The sequence below is a fragment of the Equus asinus genome, chromosome 5 (assembly GCF_041296235.1).
Source record: "Equus asinus isolate D_3611 breed Donkey chromosome 5, EquAss-T2T_v2, whole genome shotgun sequence".
In the NCBI taxonomy this organism is placed as follows: Eukaryota; Metazoa; Chordata; class Mammalia; order Perissodactyla; family Equidae; genus Equus; species Equus asinus.
The window spans coordinates 50,748,352-50,767,245 of NC_091794.1; the positions used below are offsets into that span (position 1 = coordinate 50,748,352).

General features: G+C 38.5%; 1 protein-coding gene across 19 annotated transcripts in view; it reads right to left on the bottom strand.

Moving 5' to 3' along the window:
- LOC106834680 (EGF-like and EMI domain-containing protein 1) overlaps nucleotides 1–18,894 on the bottom strand; it is a 586,744-nt gene that overhangs the window by 56,052 nt on the left and 511,798 nt on the right. For all 19 annotated transcript variants that reach the window (XM_070509516.1, XM_070509525.1, XM_070509519.1 and 16 more), the window contains one exon: nucleotides 16,363–16,476. The gene's annotated coding sequence lies outside the window, so the exon portion shown is untranslated. The remainder of the gene's footprint in view (nucleotides 1–16,362; nucleotides 16,477–18,894) is intronic.

An 18,894-nucleotide genomic window follows, 5' to 3' on the forward strand; every position in this document is an offset into this window, starting at 1 on the left:
TGCTAGATTATCAGTAAGAGACCAAGATTTTTAGATACGATCTAAATATGTGAAGCTTTAAGTAAAAAACAGTTAACTCATACACTTTCTAGAATGCCAACAACTTCATCTGTTATTTGAAACAGGGTAAAACAACATATCAGTTTCTAAATGCTCAATAAATACCTTTTTTTCCTTTGGAAACATTCCAATTTTTTGTTAAATGTTTTACTTAAAATGGAAATGACCAAGAAGCTTCCTGCCTCCCGGCATAAATTCTTCTCTTTTTAAATGTGAACATGTCTCTTTTGTAATAAACATTGACAAAATGAAATTAGATTGGTCCCAGACAAAACTGTCACGAAGGAGCAGGTTGTCTGTACTCTTCAGCTTCATCTAAAAGCCCTCCCTCATTGTACCGCCCAGTAACGATGAATCTCATCTGACTTTCTCTGAGTGAGGTGTTGCCCAGCTTGGTTTCAGGAGTTATTAATTTGAGTGTGTGAGTTAATCTCAGGGGTTTCATGATCTCTCTGGAATTGTTAGTAAAAATGAATGTGGATATATATTTTTCTGGGAGAATTTTCATAGCTTTTGACAGATCCCCTAAGGTGCTGAGCACTCAAAAAAGTTAAAAAATAATGTTTTAAGAATTGGGCATTGCTTCCATCAGTGGTTTTCACAGAGTGCAAAAGATGCGGATTCCTCGGCTCAACCGCCAAGAGATTCAACTCAGTTGATCTGTGGTAAGATTTAAGAATCTGCATTTTTAAAAAGTATCTCAGTAGATCTTGAGGTCACTGGATCTTGATGCGAGAAATAGCACTACAGAGAAAAATTTAAAATTTTTAGTCTTGCCTTTCATGGTCTCTGTCTCTAACCCATTTTTCTGGTCTTCTCTTATTTCTTCCACTACTCACACTGCCCCACAAACACACAAATCGTTCTTCCACTCATTTACTCTTGTGTTCAAAGAATAGTTATTGCATTCATTATAGGGGGCCTGTGCTAGGCTTCAAAGATGCAATGGTTGGCAAGTACACTAGTCCAAGAAATGAGCAGCTTTTCTTCAAACTTTTTCTCTTCCTCTTTCACCATGTAAGATCCTGTTAATGCTGCGAGACCCAGTTCAAATATTGACTACTTGTGCAAACATCCTAGATCCTTTGGAAAAGAGTTTTTGTTTGTTTTTTTCTCAGCAGATCCCAAGCATTCTTTCGCACCTTAATGTACTGTTGTGGGATTATTTGTACTGTCATGTTTTGCTTCCTGGTTTCTGTGCTCCTCCTGGTCAAACCATGTAGGCGTCTTTAACTTATCTATCTAGCTCTCTCCAGTTCCTGTGCCAAATTCTCAATAATATTTGCTAAGTGGATTAGAAAAACATCATGTTTTCATCCCTACCAAGAGTATACGCATTTTAGTTAGATAATCTTGAAACACAAAAATACATGAGGCTAGGACCGGCCCGGTGGTGCAGTGCTTAAGTTCTCACATTCGGCTTCTGGGCGGCCTGGGGTTCACCGGTTCGGATCCCGGGTGCGGACATGGCATGGCTTGCAAAAGCTATGCTGTGGTAGGTGTCCTACGTATAAAGTAGAGGAAGATGGGCACAGATGTTAGCTCAGGACCAGTCTTCCTCAGCAAAAAGAGGAAGATTGGCAGTAGTTAGCTCAGGGTTAATCTTCCTCAAAAAAAAAAAAAAATCCATGGGGCAAAGAAGTGAAATATTCCCATAGTCAGAATCCTAACTACATTGGTATGCTATGGGGCAAGATATTTGATCAGGGTATCTTCATTAAATCTGGCAACACAGCTGAAGAACTAGCTTCCCAAGACAGTCGATTATTGTAAAGAAGGGTGGGAACATATGCGGGCATTGGCCCGAAGTGACTAGAATGACCTTCAGCTCAGGATGAATGCTGTAACATACCCCAGAACTATTCACAGCAGACAATCTTAAAGATACTGTCACTGGTGGAGTCACTGGAATTTTACATGATCTGGAAATAAATCATAGGGAAAAACAAGTCTATCTAAAGATGGTTTAATCCTTAAAATCTTTCAAAAAATCTATAAGTTTCAATGAAACACGGCAGCAGTTTCTGAATATTGGATGCAGTGACAACAGTGAAAGTGAAGCCACAAAGAGCATGCCTGGTAAAGAAAATTCACTTGGTAACACCTGAACCAATACTCACTCTTCTGTTAATTCAGCAGCTACTCATTAAGCACTCCTCTCATAGCCAGGGATAAAAGATAAAATTAAAAAACGAGTTTTGCTCCAAATGAGTGCCTAAATTTATTCATGAGCTTGACATTTTTTAAAGTATTTAAAGAATAAGAATAAGAATAAGCCACACTACAAGTAATTTGTATATCCTCAGTACTTTTATTCTATATATGCTGTGAAATTTGTAAGATTTTAAAATGTTGTGAAAGCACACTTCATACTAGGAGAAATAGCATGTATGTTTTTCTTAAAGCATGGCACTTCAGGGACATACTTTTGTTTTTTGCTGAGGAAGATTTGCGCTGAGCTAACATCTGTTGCCAGTCTTCCTCTTTTTTTCTTTTGCTTGAGGAAGATTAGCCCTGAGCTAACATCCATGCCAATCTTCCTCCACTTTGTATGTAGGTCACTGCCACCACATGGCTGATGAATGGTGTAGGTCTGCACGTGGGATATGGGCCACTGAAGCGGAGCATGCTGAACTTAACCACTAGGCCTTGGGGCCAGCCCCAGGGATGTAGTTTTTAAATTCAGGCATCTTTCAGATTCTTGATCTTCATTCAGTTTGAAGCTACTTCATTGATGAATAGAGTATTTCTTCCATGTGTTGAGACACTGGCTTTCCATGCTTTGTATATATCTATTCACACACATTTAGAGATGAAAACACATGGACATGAATCACTTAAGTACAAGACATGCACATGGTCATAAATGTGTGTCAAAGCTGACATCCACAATTTTCCTTTATTGTCTCCCAGAGATCGCAATCTGGAGGTCAGCAGACTGAATCAAACAGGTAGATATGTTTCCATTTTTTTAATTAAACCTGCATTTAAAATGAAATCTATGGGGCTGGGTTGCTGAGTGGTTAAGTTTGTGCACTCTGCTTTGGCGGCCCAGGATTTCGCCAGTTCAGATCCTGGGCACAGACCTGGCACCACTCATCAAGCTATGCTGAGGCAGCATCCCACATGCCACAACTAGAAGGACCCACAACTAAAATATACAACTATGTACCGTGGAGTTTTGGGGAGAAGAAGGAAAAATAAAATCTTAAAAAAAAAATGAAATCCACACTTAAAAATTGAAATATTTCACATAAAGATTCGGATTTCTGGCTTTTCTTGAAACTATTAGAAGTCCTGTCAGCCAGCCTTCCTATATGGCCACAGTCAGTAGAGTTGGGAAGTAGCTTAGTGGCCAGCCCCTATGACAGGGTGGGGAATCTTCATGCTACTCTAATATTCCTTAACATTTCTTAGAATGTGAGGGGCTTTCAAAGTTTTCACTTCTTTTTGTAAAACTGTATTTTTAATGTCTGATAAGGTAGCCTTATATATAATATCCTCTCATGTTAGACTGCTGCTCCAGTATGCTCCAATAATCCTGAAAGGCTGAAAGATTTCTTCCTGATTGACTGTAGCATCTCCCTGAGGTGGAGTTAAAGAGAAAAGAAAGAGCTGACACATCAGCTGATGGGAATGGGAACCTTCAGGAATGCTCTGCTTCTTCCTTCCCGGGGGGGGGGGGGGGTGGGTGGGGGGGGCGGGGGGGCTTCAAGGTGCTGGGCGACTGTATTCATAGGAAGTCCGGGGTCCCTTCTCTTTCATCTTTCTTTGGAATCTTTTTCAGGGGCCAGAAGCAGGTGCTGCTAAATTTAGCTCTATTTAGGGGCATAGGTGTTAATCGGTCCTAGGATAGGCACGATTGTCTAAAGCAGTGGTTCTCAAACTTTAGCAAGCACCAGAAACACTTGGAGAGCTTGTTAAAACACAGATTGCTGGGCTCCATGGAAGCCAAAGAATTTGCATTTCTAACAAGCTCTCCAGGGATGCTGATGCTGCTGGTCTCGGGAGCTCAGTTTGAGATCCACTTGCCTAAAGATACCTATAGAGAATCTTTCAGATTCTTCTGGATACTGAAAATGCCAGATTTATGCAGAAAAGGTCAATGATGGTGACATCTCCTAGCAAATGTCTTGATGGCATTCACTGGGCAGAAGCTGAATCCCTGACGAATGGTGCAGAATTATTAGAATTGTGCCTGTACTGCGACCTCTATGTTGCTATCCCCCCATCCTACGACTGAGATAGTCCACAGACTCTCTGTGATACTGTAACAGAGGGCAAACAAACCAGAAAAACAGGGACAATACTTGGATTATTATAATTTCCTTTTCTCAAGTAAGAAACCATAACGTTTGACGTGCTTTTAAAAATTGAAAGGGATCTTTAAAACCACATGGTGGCAGTGTAATCACATGAGTGACAGTCTCATGGCACCGGTTTTGGGTTTCTGAGCTCGTTATATATTAAGAGATAATTCTCAAAGCTAAGCTATCTGCGATTTTGGCTTAACAATTATTGGCCCGTAAAGCATAAATGACAAGTTGTAGTCAGACACCTCTACCAAAAAACCTCAGGCAGAGCTTTCAATATTTTTACAATGCCTCAGACAGAATACATTTTCCCTTCTGCTGTTTGGTACTGTGAAAACAACTTCACAAGAACAAGTCACAGATCATTTCATGCATGAGCTATGTAACAAATTCAATCTAACTTCTGCTTCAGTATAGCGAATTACTGTGTGGTAGCAAATTCACTTCTAGAGTTTAATCATTTTTGAAAAGTGAATTTATCTTTTCTCGAGCATTGCTTAATTTTAGATATTTGCATGACCATAAAGTTCTTACAACCAAGAAAAGCTGAACTTTCCTAGATTCATTTACTAAAGTACCTATTCAGAACTTTTCTTTCTACAGTGAGCTTGTAAGGTAGCATTAAGTCTTGGGTGCATTTTAATTTGGCTGGTTGGCTATTAATCTGTACTTTATAATCTTTACAACCCCAATATAAAATAAGGAGTAAGGAATTCTTAAAACAGGGTCCTGTTGAAGTAAAGGACATATTTCACTATTCCACTCCCTGTCCTGTCACAGAATATTCTTTTCTGTCAGCAGAAATGGCAGGTTGCTGGGGAGAGGGAGGAAGGGCTGGCTTAATATTAAATATTGAAAATACTCGCTTATTTTCATCCTGATATGGTGCCTCTGGTTACCTGAGCAGTAGAAAAAGTCACATAAAACCACTGCAAATGCCAACACAGATGGATGTCAACAGAAGGGAACAAAGAGCCCAGAACCTAGAAACTTCCCATGCAATATGGGGTTCTGTTCCAGCTCGCTGACAAAATCTGCTTTTGCCAAAGATGATGGGACCCAAAACATCAGCAACCAGACGAAAGTGGGAAAGAAGGAGGCATTACCTGTTCCACAACCTGCCCCCTTCCGTCCTCTTGAACATGTGCAGACTTCTCACACCACCGCAGACATTCCCATCTGGTCTTGGTTGCTGACCTTGCATTTCGGATCAAAAGTTCCCTCTGGGCATTCTGAATCAGACAAAATAGCCTCTGGGAATTACACTGTGCCAGAGATTGCCCCAAATGCGGGGATCTGAGGGGAAGGTGGATTAACCCAGAAAAAGACAAGACTCAAGGTCTAAAATGATCTCCCCAAATGCAGACTAGAGGAGTCATTAAAATGTTATTTTAGGATGGAGCTGTTGCTCTGATGTGGGTAACATGCACTGCACTTTACTGCCATGTGTGCTAGGCGGAATGGGAGCTCGGAGAGCCTGCCAGCTCTGCAGTGCTTCACAGCACAGCAACAGGTCTACAGTTTCAGAGGTTACAACTCCCCAGGTCCTCATTGCGATCGATGGGCTGCACACAGTGTTCAGAACTTCTTGCTCGCCCCACGTCGTCTGGGTTTTTAACCTGCTCTCCTAGTTGAGCTATTCCATATTCAGCCAGCTTGTTTTGCAGAGGTGTCCAAGTTTTATTCTCTTTCAGAATCTCAAGATCAAGTTTTTAAAGGATGAATATTAAGATTTAGAAAAACTATACTTTGCAAAAAAATCAGTCTCATGTATACACTCAGCTAGAGAGGTAGCCAAGCCTGTATGACGTAGGTATTATTATTCCCACTTTGGACATAAAGAAACTGAGGCTTAAAAAAGTCCAGTGACTTGTCCCTGGATGTCACAGTCACTAAGTGGCAGTGCTGGGATTCCTGTGCCAGTCGGCTTGGTAACTCTAAAGCCTGTGCTCTTAGTCATTGACAGGGTTGGAAAGACTTGTCAGTCATTACACTTCCTACCTTCAAAACAGTTATTCCTTCTTCCCGCCTTACTCCTCCAAAATGAGGAATAAAAAGGAAAAAACGATCTATTTTTTCTGTATGAGCATATATTATAGGCAGTTTATGAAAACTAGGCTTTTTTTTCCATGCAAAAGCTACTTATTTTTAATACTGACACATACGTTAACATTTAAAGAACATTCCATGCAATATTTATATGCATAATATGTATTAGCAATATTATGTCGGACATTTATAATTTTATCAAAGCACAATTACTAGGATTATTGCATGAGCTATCATTCTTTTTGACAATTCAATCAGGCTTCAAAAATTCAAAAGAAGTTTAACTTGCCTCATTGATTGATTTATTCATTATTTATACCCTGTCTATTTCAAAAAAGGATTTAAAATAACTTACACAAAAAAGAGAGACCCATAAAATAGAATCATTAAAGTAAAGATGAAAGAAAAAGAACCATGCAATAAAAGGGACAAAGGAATTGTGCCCAAACCCTTAGATTAAAGAAAGTTACTGTAATCAGACATGCTTTATTTGTGAGTTTTCAGATAGCTAAAGCAAAAACAAATTAACAGATAAAAATATAGTTCTCTAACTGATAAAAAGGATACTAGTCTTTTATAAAAGATACATATCTTTGTACTATTAAACTTAAAATGTTTTGACTTGTGTGTATGGTGTGAGGTAGGAGTGAAGATTCATTTTTTTTCCTATATGAATATTCAAGGGACCCAGTCCCATTTATTGAAAAGACTGTTATATGTTCACTGCACTGTCAGGTGATCTTTGTCATAAATCAGTTGACTCTCTATGAGAGGGTCATTTTTCTGAACTTTTTATTATGTTCCATTGGACTATTCATCTATATCTGAACCAATACCACATTATCTTAATTGCTATAGCTTTATTTAGTAATGAAAGTTTCCCATCTCTGTTCTCATTCAAGATCGTCTTGGGTCTTCTTAGACTTTTACTTTTCCAGATAGATCTTAGGGTCAGCTTGCCAATTCCAAAAAAACTGCAGGGATTTTGATTCTGATTGAGTTAGAACTATAAACTTTGAGTTGAATCTTCCAATCGATGGCCATGGTATATATGCCTACATGATATAGGTCTTCTTTAATTTCTCTCAAAAATATTTTGTAGGTTTAAGTTACAGGCATTATACACCTTGCATCTCACTTATTTTGTGATATTCTCTAATGAAATTATAAATGCTGCCTTTTAAAAAATTCATTTTCTATTTGTTTGTGTTATATAGAAATATAATTAGTCTGTTTGTAGAGTATCTACTGACATAGTATCCAGTGACCCTGATAAACTTACCTATTGGTTCTAATAGTATGTAGTTTATTTCAGGTTTCCTAGACACACAATCACGTCATTTAGGAAGAATGCAGTTTATGTCTTTCTTTCCAATAAGTCTTTTTCTTGACTTATTACACTGGATGGGACCTCGAGTGCAATAGAAGTGATGACAGCAGCATCCTTGTCTTATCTTCCTGATCTCAAGAGGATAGTTTCAACATTTTACCACCAAGTATCGTGTGTACTATATTTATTTTTATATTTTTTTTAAAAATCAGATTTAGGAAGTTCTCTTCTTTTACTCACTTGATAAGAGAATATGTGTGCGTGTGTACGTTGTGTGTGTGTTTTATTATAATGAGTGTTGAACTTTACCACATACTTTGCTGCATCTATTAACAAGATTATATAATTTTGCTCCATTTTTTCGCTAATACTATGGGGCATTACACTGATTTTTAATTGCAAAACTACCTTTGATTTCCTGTTATAAACCTCTTTGGGCAAGGCATATTGTCCTTTATATATATTACTAGATGGATTGTAGATTTAAATGTGAAAGGTAAGACAATAGAGCTTTTAGAAGAAAACATGAGTGAATATATTCATGATTTTGAGTAGGCAAAGAATTCTTATATAGGGCTCAGAAAGGCTAAACACAAAGAAAAATAATGAAAATTCAACTATATTAAAATTAAAGACTTCTGTTCATCGAAAGATATTATTAACAGAGCAAAACTGTATGCCACAATGTAGGAGAAGATATTTGTAATACATGTATCCTACAAGGAGCCATATCCAGAATACAGAAAGAACTACAGATGAATAATAAAAATCAGGCAATCCACTTAAAAACTGGGTACAATACTAGGATAGGGACTCACAAAAGAGAAAATCCAAGTGACAATAAGCACATGAAAAAGGAATAAATATCCTTAATTATCAGGGGAGTACAAGTAAAATCACAATGAGCTACCATTATACACACCCCTAGAATGGCTAAAATGAAAACTAGACACAACATCCAGTGTTTTCAAAGATGGGGTAACTAGAGTATTGCTTATAACAGTATAAATTTTTGCAAGCACTTTGGGAAACTCTTTGTAGTATCCTACTAAAGGTAAATGTCTGCATAACATATTGCAGAAATTCCACTACTAGGTATATACCCAACAGGAATGCATAATATTCTTACAAAATATGTGTAAAGGAATGTTCAAAGTAGCACAATTCTATTAGCCAAAAACTTAAAGCTACTCCAATAGCAACAGTGGGAGCCCACCTCTGAGATGGTCTGCAATGTCCCTGCCTCCTGGTATCCACACTCTTTTGTAGTTCCCTCTCACACTGAAACGGTTAGTCGGTGTGACCAACACAGTGTGGCAGAAGTGATAGCATGTCACTCTTCAATTTGGTTATCAAACACTGCAGCTTCTTTCTTGGACCCTCCCTCCTTTCTTCTCCTCTTCTCTCTCTCGTCACTCTCTTGGGGAAACCAGCTGCCGTGTCATGAGAAACGGTATGAGGAGACCTATTTGTGAGGAACTAAAGCCTTGAAGCTTCTGCCAACAGACACAGAAGTGAACTTGAAGGAAGTTTGCCTCGGTCAAGTCTTCAGAGATGGAGCCTGGCTGGAAGCTTAAACACAAGTCATAAGAGACTCAGAATCCCTCAGTCGAGTCGTTCCTAGGTTCCTGATCCTCAAAATTTGTGTGAGATAATGTTTGTTCTCTTAAGGTGTAAGTTTGCTGCAAATTTGGGATAATCTGTTATACAGCAATAAATAACTAATACATCTATCACCAATAGAATTGAAAATTGTGGAATGAACATAAAATGAAATGCTAAACAGCAATGGGAATGAACCAATACAACTATATCCAACATTGTAGATGGATCTCACAGATATGTTTAATAAAATAAACCAGCTACTAAAGAGTACATACATAATGATGTATTTTCATAAAGATCAAAAGCCAGCTGGAGAAATGAATCTACAGTGATAGACGTCGGGATAGTGGTTACTCTCCCATGAGTCACAGGGGGCTTCAAGGAATACCGACAATGTTCTATTCCCTGCTCTGTGTTGGTGACATGGATGTGTTCATTTTGAAAAGTTCATCGTTCTGAACAATTATGGTTATTCACTTTTCTGTATGTATGTTATCATTACACATTTTAGTTAGGTTAAAAGGGAATGTGTTGCGAATTTCTGTATAAGGATCTTTGAACAACTCAATGAACTACTGTTTGGTGATAGTTTTGTAAAAGTACAGAATCACTTGATGTGTTGTTATTGCTTATACTGATTCTTGATAAAAATCAAGCACAAAATAGTGAATCATTGTACCGTGAAGATGACTCTCTAGGGAATTAAGTTAATGAGGTCCCAGTGTATAGTTCTCTAATAATCAAATTTAATTCTGAGATAAGCTCAGCAGTGTTTCTCAAACTTTAATATGCGTAGAAATACCTAGAGGATTGACTTAAAATGGAGATACACTGCCTCTACTCCCAGAGAGTCTGATTCAGCAGGACTGACAAAGGACCACGAATCTCTATTTTAAACAGATATTCTAGTGAAACCTTGTAAAATACTGAAATAAAACTGTACAGGTGTTTTCTGCAAACCTCAGTACATACTTGTGTTTCTGAATTCCAAATAGAAGCCATAGTTCAACTGCACATACACACGATATTTGATACTTAAAAAAAAAATTCCCTCAAAATGATGGTAGATGAAAAAATAAAGCCTGAATATCAAAGCTCATATTTTAAATGTCTTTGGAGAATAAAAACAATATGAACTAAAAAGAATCACATATACTTTGCTGATTCTAATATATAACTTCTGTTGCATGCAGAGGGATGATATCTATAAAAGATACACACCTGTTGTACGATTAAATGTCACTGTAATGCGAACACTGCGCCCCCCCAACACACACACTTAAATTGCAGTCCAAATAGCCAACTTGGAATCCCCAATTAACAAAAAAGTTAAAAAACCCTCACAAATTTTAGTAAGATCATAGTGGTCTCTTAGAGGTTTATCTGTTCCTATGTTGTGTCCCTACAGTTCCAAAATCTTCACCTGGCTGTGGAAATGACCACGGCATGGAAAGCATGAGATTCTGACACGGAGGGAAGAAAAAGCAATAGCTCTCAAAGGACAAAGATCCAAATAACCTGTTTTCATGCAAATATACTCATAATGAACAAAGCGAGGCAAAAGGAATCCTGGAGACATAAGATATGTAGGCAGAATTATTTATAAGCTGTATTATTCTGAAACTGCCCAAGAGGCATCAGCAAGTCTTTAAAGGCCCCTTATGATCACTGTTACAAGTACTGCTGGAAATAACATACAGCAGTAATAAACCATGGGTAGCTACAGAAGCAGGCATACCATTTACTTTACCAAATGGGCTTTATTTCTCCTCTGTAGTCTCCTCTTAATAATATGAGCCCCAAAGTGAGGTCTGCATCTAGATTTATGAAGTAAGTGAAAATGGGGAGGTCCCAGGTCCTCATGCACACCAGCAACTCTGTATTCATGCAACAGCTTGCTGGGCAGGGCATGTGGCTACCTCTGTGTTCTGTACATTAGCTAGGCCTGTTGGTGCTCGTTAAATTCTTAACAGGGATGACAACACTACAACTGATGGAGTGTTTGAAATGCAGCTACCCCAGGTGCAAAATTATGGACCAGACTTTGAGCCCCCTCTTGCTGAGCCTATGAATTTTTCTATTAAAACTAGAACATGAAGGCATGAATAAACATGCTTATTAACATCCTCACCCTATATAGAGCAACCTTTTGGCCCCAGTGAGGCAGGTAGCATCTCCTCCTCCTCTGGGCAATGAACTTTGGAATGATCAGATCAAGATGGTGCCTCAGACTACCAGAGAATAACAAGGATGCTGGCATGCTGTAGAAGTGTACAAATACATATGCACACACATATATACACACAGATACATATATATCAAAGAAAAAAGATAGGAAAAAAGAAGAAACTTTCAGAACAGCCTTTTTTTAAAAATCAAGACTCCATTAGAAATTACATCTGTATTAAGCCAAACATTGCAGAAATGTGTTAGCCAGTGCACAACAACAATATGGAGCACTTTAGTTATTTTTCTCAAATGCTAATAAGGGCTAGAGAGTATTCAGAACCTCACATCTCACTTTGACCTATGGAGTGTACCATGAGGTAAAGAGTTGGTGTGATCCAGGATATGAGGGGCTATTAATATTGCCCTTCTTAATCTGAGAAAACAATTGTGGTTGATTTAAAAACGTCCCCGATTCTCCTCCCAGGCCTGTATCCCTGTCCTTTGCAATGTGACTTTCAGCTCCTCCCTTCAAGCGGTGGAGTTTATTTCTCTCCTCCTTGACTCTTGGTTGGTCTTGCGACTTGCTTTGACCAGTAGACTGCAACACAAGTGATGGTGTGCCAGTTCTGAGATTAGACCTAAGAGGCCATTGGGGACCAGCCAGCCATAACTGACCTGCCAGCCGACCACAGATACGTGAGAGAATCCGGCTGAGTCTGGTCTAGACCAGCACAACTGCGCAGTCTACCCATGGATTCTTGAGAAATAATAAATAGTTATTGCCTTGTGTCATTAAATTTTAAGGCAATGTGCTGCACAGCAGTGGCTACACAATCTTGCCTGACATTGTGATGAATAAATTCCCTCTCTAAATAAAGGATATTTTCTCACATTCCTTTTTGAGTCCTAGATAATAGCCATTATTATCATTTTTGCTATCTCATGTGAGATGCAGTTCTCTGTACCTTGTACATTTACTACAATTAACAGCTTTAAAAATCCAGATTTCTGGTATGGTGCTTTACCTAAATGGGAGGTCTGGTTATAACCACAGAGACACTAGTTTCTTGTCATTGACCCTCTGCATCAGAAAAGGTAGTTCAAAGGAGCAGCAGCCATTGCAGGCAACAGTGGGAAGATTAAAAGTGGCCCAGGCGTGCTATGACTGGGGACCCAGATGAAAAGTGGGTTGCATAATGAATAGGCAAACTCTCTAGTAACCTTTTCATCCTCAATTGGCACTTTGAACTGAAATTAACCTCAAAAGCTTGAGATGAAATGTATTCAGAAAAATGGCCGGTATCTTTAAATCATCATGGACAGGTACCAACCGGGATATTGGTTCCAGGATGCTCTCTGTAAGTGAGCAAAGACAGACATCCTAATATTCTTTCTTCCTAAAAACCAAACTTTAATTGCTGAGCAGACTGTTCCCAGGCAAAGAAATCTGAATATAGCCTGGTATCCAATCTATTACATATTTGAATTCAAATGATAAAAGAAACCATATAATTTTAAACATGGGCTCTCTAAAAACATTGGTGATCACAGCATTTTGGAAAATCTACAACTTGGAAGAGATTGTGAAATATCATCAAGACAAGAAAAAGAAATATTTTTATCCCCTTGGCTCCAGCAGATTTACTGCTTTGACCCAGGGGTAGCTTCACATGAACCCCTCTGCGTGGGGACAGAGGCGACAGTGGGAGAGGTTACAGTTATTAGTACTTTGAACAACTGTTACCCGTTTCCATGGTCCAGTCCGCAAATACCAGCATCGCTAGTTGCAGAGAAACACAAAATTTAAATGAGAGTGAATTTCACACTTGAGGCAACAGGCAGCTTTACATTTGGATATGACATTCTGAGCTATGTAAAAATACTACTTTGCATACGGATTATCGAACGCTTTGCCTTGGAAACCAAGTCATGTTCTGTATGCCAGGACCAAAGGAAAACTGGCAACGCTGACTGGCAGTCTTTCATTTAATTTAGAGAATTCCAAGAAGGAATATAATCTCCCCCCAGAGCATTTTTTATGAAAAAAGGAAACTAACAAACCTTTGGGACTGGATTTACAAGCACCTACAATGAGAGAAATACACCCGTTGAAAGACAGAGAAACTATAATTTTCCCCAAATTGGTAGTGAAAATGACTACAGAAATTTGCGCAATCATGCTAAATAACAGCACAGTTCACCAGATTATCTCTTTTTTTTTAACTCAAAGTTCTTGGAATGCAATATTTAGATATTTTAAAAACTAATTGCCATAATAAGAGATAGCAATTATTGGGAATCCACCACGCGAAGACTAGTGTAACCGTTTTTGTGCAGTAAGTGTTTCTCACAACAACCCGTCAACACAGGTACTACTGTTACTCCAATTTGAAAGATGGGGAAAATGAAAGGAAAATGACACATAATTCACCAGAGGTCACACTCAAAATACATCAATGATTTAAATAAATAGTTTTGATGTAAACAATTTTAACGCTGTTTTTGCCTCTTTTCACATTTATTATTATTGGCTTTTCTCTGGCTCTATAAACACATCAAAGTCAGAATTAAGAACAAAACACTCCTTTAGACCCTTCTTCTCTTCCTATTCCTCTCTCTTTTCTATTACCTCACAGTTCTCAAAATTTCCCCATTCTCCATTTAGATATCTATTTTTTCATTTATCTTCTTATTCCCAAACTTTTACTCAACTAAATTTTATGGTTACACTCCATGAAAACAACATACAGATTTTAGACGGTGAAGACTTCATCATGATGACATGCCTCTGATTGTGTCAGTGAGTGAACTAAGTGACTCAAGCTTCAGGAGGTAGCAAGTCTTCCTCTGAAGACATCCTGCTGTCCCACATTTCTTTACTAGCATGCATATCGCCATCATCACCTTCTTATTTAACTGCTGTCAAAGACACTTGAGTTAATGTTTATGTGTGTGTTTTGATAAATAAAAACTTAAGGTTGGTGAAGAGGGCAGAGAGTCTTATACTATGTGTTCTTTTCAGAGCAGATGCATTTTAATTCAGATAACTAGAAACCACTCAAACTCTTTGACCTTAAAGCTGACATCTAATTAATCTTTAATGAGTTATTAATATTCTTTGCAAAGTTTTGAAAGGTCTTGCTAGGGACTAATAAAATTATTAAAATTTGAAAAATTAGCCCTGTACCAATGAGCAGGATATTTTACTATCTTGTCAGGTGGATAATGTACTTGAATACTAAGTGTGTGGGAATGTGCCACTTTGCAAAGAATGACTTTTGGAAACATTTGCCCGGGACTCTTAAAATTCTTCGTCGCCTAATGCATAGCCTTTTCATATGTTTTCAACCAGAATTGTCTTACTTTTCACTTTTAAAAATCTAAAATAGAAGAGAAAAAGTGTATAAAATGCAAGATAGTGCAATATGAAGACTGCACGTTAGATACCATAAAGCACACATATTCAAGATTGATGGCAATAATAATTTAAGAGACTAAATATAACTGGGATTGGCTTTTTTGCCATTTCAATAGGACTGCAATATTGAAGTGGAGATCATTGTTTTCCCTTAGATAGTTTTCTTAGTTTTCTAAATTTGAACAAGATAATAGATGTGAAAAGTGCTTTGTAAAGTATAAAACACTAAACAGTTTTTATCATGGTATAATTATTAGAGACATAAGTCAGACTGCTTGCTCACATAGTTTAAGTTATAGAACATTCTCTATAGAAATGCAAACTTCTAAGAATACTATCTATAGACATTTTGGCACCATCACTTGCATTCTCTTAAATTTAACTTAAAATTTATCAACATACAGTTGAAATACAATGGAGATATTTCAGATTCTATAATACAGTGAAATGTAATTCCCTGGTAATAGCTAATGCACGTTATCTTGTGGGACTAAATAGGCAATTTCAGTGATATTACCGAACGTCTTCCTTGAGATTTGAAAAGTTTTAGATTGGGCTTTCAAATATGCATTAATTATGTGGAGAGTCTCACTAAGGTAGACATCCGGGAAGTCTATGCTCTTTGTTGCTGCGTTAAAGTGTGAGGCACATTAAGTGGTCTGCAGGCTTCCTTCCCCTTCTCTGTCTTCAGACAACTGATTAATGATGGCACAAAAACACAGTTAGTAAGATCGACAGTATCTTAAAATAGCAGAAGGATTTTTTTCCCCGGTTTCTCAGGCCTGTCGTTTTTATTACAGAAAAAAGCAAATACAGATATCTCAGACTGAGCACAACCATTGTCTCTGAAGCCAACAGGCAGTTATTTATTCCAACTTGGAAATAACTATTATGATCGATCAGGCATTTAAAATTGAGCCACTTCAAGCTGTTTGAAAATTAATACACATATTTCATTTGATTTTCCCTTTGTATTCTATCTGCTTTTGGGCCCAGGAGATAGAACTTATTTGCAATGTAGTCACAGACGCTTTCCTTCCATGTGTTCCTAGAAAATAGACTACGTTAGGAAGTTACGATATAATTATATATTGCTGTGCTATTAGTTGTAAGACGTGCTCTAATTTTAGAGAAGTTGAAATGTCAAAAAATTATGACAGAATACGTAATACAAATATTGTATGTGTGTGTATGTGAGAGAGAGGAAAGAAGAGGGAGGGGACAAATTAAAACTTGACAATAGAAAAAGTCAGTGAGTCAAAAAAGTTGCTTCTCCAAGCGTCTATCAGCACAATTATTTAAACATATTCTTTGCAAGTTTCATGTGAAAGCAAATTTCCAGGTATTTGATTTCATTTCAACATCAATAATTCTCATGGATTCTGAATCCTTTCTATCGTGATTACATCAGACCTTACCTTCTATAGTGAGACGGATCGAGAATGAATAAGATTCATCAACAGGCAAATGACGGAGGCTCATGACCAGGAGGGATCGTGTATCTTGAAGAGGCCAAGAACATTTTAAATATTCTGTTGAGAGGGGAAAAAAACCAAATGAACCACTTTGTGTCCTTCACTGTCAAACTTTCTGAAAGAGCAGTCTGTAGGTGCCAATTTTATTCCTCACTTTCCATTCATTCTTTAATCCCAGTTTGCTTGTCCTCTCCTTCAGGGAATGGGTTTTTTCCCAAAATTACCAAGTCCTAAATCACAAATCTTTTTCTTGTCCTCCATTTTTTCTTCTCCTTTTTAAGCAGCCTATGAGACAGTGATCCTTTTCTTCTTGAAAGTCATCTTTCTCTGGAATTGTATCTCTGAGTTCTCCTATTTCCTTTCCACCTTTCCCCACCTTTCTAAAGCAGGGGTCACACACACAGTTCCCCGACAGCCAGGCAGGCCACATGTAGGTGTGGGCAGGTGGAGTCTCAGCAGGTGAATCACTGGGCGTGGAGGGCCTCCAACCAGCTGGAAAGTGCCTGCCTCCCCCAGAGAGGTATGAGCCAATTAAATGTAGTCATTTGTTCCCAAACAGGAATATGGGCCCAGTGTGCCTACATCCTCTGATTCTTTAAATATGGAATAATACATTTTAAAAGGAATTTTCCCATTATCCAAAGCACATCTGCAAGTCAAATGTAGCTCGAAGGCTGCTAGTTTGTAACATCTGCTCTAAGCAAATCTTGATCTCATTCACTGGTCTTCCTTTCTCTATATCCCCCTAAATGCAGGGGATTTAATGAGTTTCTGTTCATAGCCTTCTTGGCTTTCCCCTTCAGCATCTTCTCCTCAGTCATCTCATCCAAGCCATCTCTATGTTGATGGGTCTCACATCTACACTGCTAGTTCTGATCTTTAATTTGAGTTATTAAGATCTGATTTTTTAACAAATTATTTTCATGAATGTCCCGCTCAGCACGCCTCAAACTATACATGCCAAATAGTTTTTAAACTTCAGTCAGTCATCTTTCGCGTGACTTGGTCCCAATCCAGTTCCCTCACTTAGTAACCAGGTGGCTTAGGCAAATCACTTTAACTCTCTGTGCCTCACTTTCCTTACCTGGAGATGGAGATAATAACAGTCCCTACTCCAAGATTATCCTTAGGATTAAAAAATTATTGACTAGATAGCAGGATACAAAATGGAATTTTTTTGTTGTTCCAGATTTGCAGAAGAGACCTCAAAACAACGTGTGTTAGACAATTTATTCAAGTTTTGCTAAGGAAGTATTAATCTAGTTTTGTGACGCAGCTTTTCAGTCATTTTGAAGGTACATAACAAGTGCTATGAATTAATATTTGAAGACTGTCCCTGAGCTAACATCTGTGCCAATCTTCCTCTATTTTGTATGTGGGACACTGCCACAGCATGGCCACCAACAAGCAGTGCAGGTTCCTGCCTGGGAACCCAACCAGGGCTGCAGAAGCAGAGCACACTGAACTTAACCACTAGGCCATGGGGTCACACTGAGATTTTTTTTTTTTGACAAATGTACTTGGCTTTAGCCTTTTTTTTTCTTTTAAAATTTGCACCTGAGCGAACATCTGTTGACAATCTTCTTTTTCTTTTTTCCTTCTCCCTAAAGCCCCCCCAGTACATAGCTGTGTATTCTAGTTACAGGTTCTTCTGGCTCTGCTATGTGGGATGCCACCTCAGCATGGCTTGATGAGTGGTACTAGGTCTGTGCCCAGAATCTGAATCAGTGAAACCCTGGGCTGCCGAAGTGGGTGCGAGAACTTAATCACTTGACCATGGGGCCAGTCCTTGAGATTTTCTTTAAGGAGAGTTTTTTCAGCCTATAATTTGCTGAGTTTGTGTGCTAAATGCCCTTCCAAAGGTGTAGTATGTATTGACCTATTTAATCCTCGTTAGAATCTGATAAGTCCTTTGTTAATTCCATTTTACAGATGAGGAAACTAAGGCTAATTAAATACTTACCTAAAGTAAAGAGAGCCTAAGTGGAGAAGCCAGGATAGGGGGGCAGACAGGGTGACCCCAGGGTACAGCAATTCATTACTGTCCTAGTGCATCTTTGGAGTTGTCAGAGGACTGCTGCCTTACTCTTTTCTCTCTATGGAAAGCTTTCTCTTCCCCTTATGCCAAGCATGGAGGGCTTTGAGAGAACCACTTTGAGAGCCTGGTGTGTGCCTTCTGGAAATTTGGAAATTCATGAGCTGGTATCAGAGCCATATTTGAAGATGAGAGACTAGAGTGTGGCGCTTCCACCAACAGCAAACTCCAGGGACAACTTTCTCACAGGCCACATGCTGGCCCGATAGAGGTCGTCTTGGAAGGGGATCCTCCAAAAGAGGGGTGGAGGACAAGAGCAGGGGGAGGATGGAGGGAAGAGGCCCCTCTTTTCTCTGTTCTCCACTTCTGAACTTGAGTTTAGGCCTGGGCTGGGCAAGGGAACAAGCTTTGAATTGGATTAGAAATGGAAGTTTTGATAA